The following is a 776-nucleotide window of genomic DNA, read 5'->3' as shown; positions in this document are numbered from 1 at the left end:
CTCTCTCTCTCTCTCTTTTTTTCTATATATATATATATATATATATTTTTTTTTCCCTCTTTTTCTTACGACAAAATTTTTCTTACGACTTCTACTTTTTCGATACGTTCGGTTCAATAATAACAATAACGATTCGATCCAACGAATTTAGCCAAGATTCAACAAGACGCACGATTCTCTCGAATACTCGCTCCCCATGCGTATATATGTATATATATATATATATATACGCAGTATTTTCTTGTTTCCATATCGATGAACGTTGCGGCAGAACGAACGCCGGATGAAAGACAAGATAGTGAGACGCGATAGCGTGAGAACATCTCACTACCCATGTCTTTCAGACGGAATCCGCCCGAAGGAGGACGCGTCCGAAGATTCAACGACCATAAACACGGAACACCACTCGATCGGAGATAGAACACCTACTACTCCCGATCGTTTCGTTACATTTCTTTGCATAGTAGTCGAAGCCGAGTCCGAATGGATCAAGAATGCTAGGCGCGAGGGACGCGTCTCGCCTTGTTTTCTCCCCACGCTCCTCCTCCTACTTTCAATACATGCATACACGTTTAACCGTGAGTAATTCTTTACATACGTATTCTTTGATTAAACAACGTCGACGATCGGGTTACGCTCCGTTTGAACGCGTTTAAAATGAGAAAACTCGTTAAACTACGCTGTCCCTAGGTGGAATTTTAAATAGTAGAAAAAGTGGAGAGGCGAGAAGAAAAGAGAAAAGGATCGATTCCTATAAAGTGTTAAGTTTTGTTCGA

General features: G+C 40.7%; 1 protein-coding gene across 16 annotated transcripts in view; it reads right to left on the bottom strand.

The window, feature by feature from the left end:
• The window catches only part of LOC102671224 (serine/threonine-protein phosphatase 4 regulatory subunit 1-like), a 111,361-nt gene that overhangs the window by 5,366 nt on the left and 105,219 nt on the right, over positions 1 to 776 (bottom strand). The window lies entirely within an intron of this gene.

This window comes from Apis dorsata, unplaced genomic scaffold, assembly GCF_000469605.1.
Source record: "Apis dorsata unplaced genomic scaffold, Apis dorsata 1.3 scaffold_486, whole genome shotgun sequence".
Taxonomy (NCBI): Eukaryota; Metazoa; Arthropoda; class Insecta; order Hymenoptera; family Apidae; genus Apis; species Apis dorsata.
The sequence above is the reverse complement of the archived record's forward strand: the minus strand, read 5'-3'. Positions and strand labels throughout refer to the sequence as shown.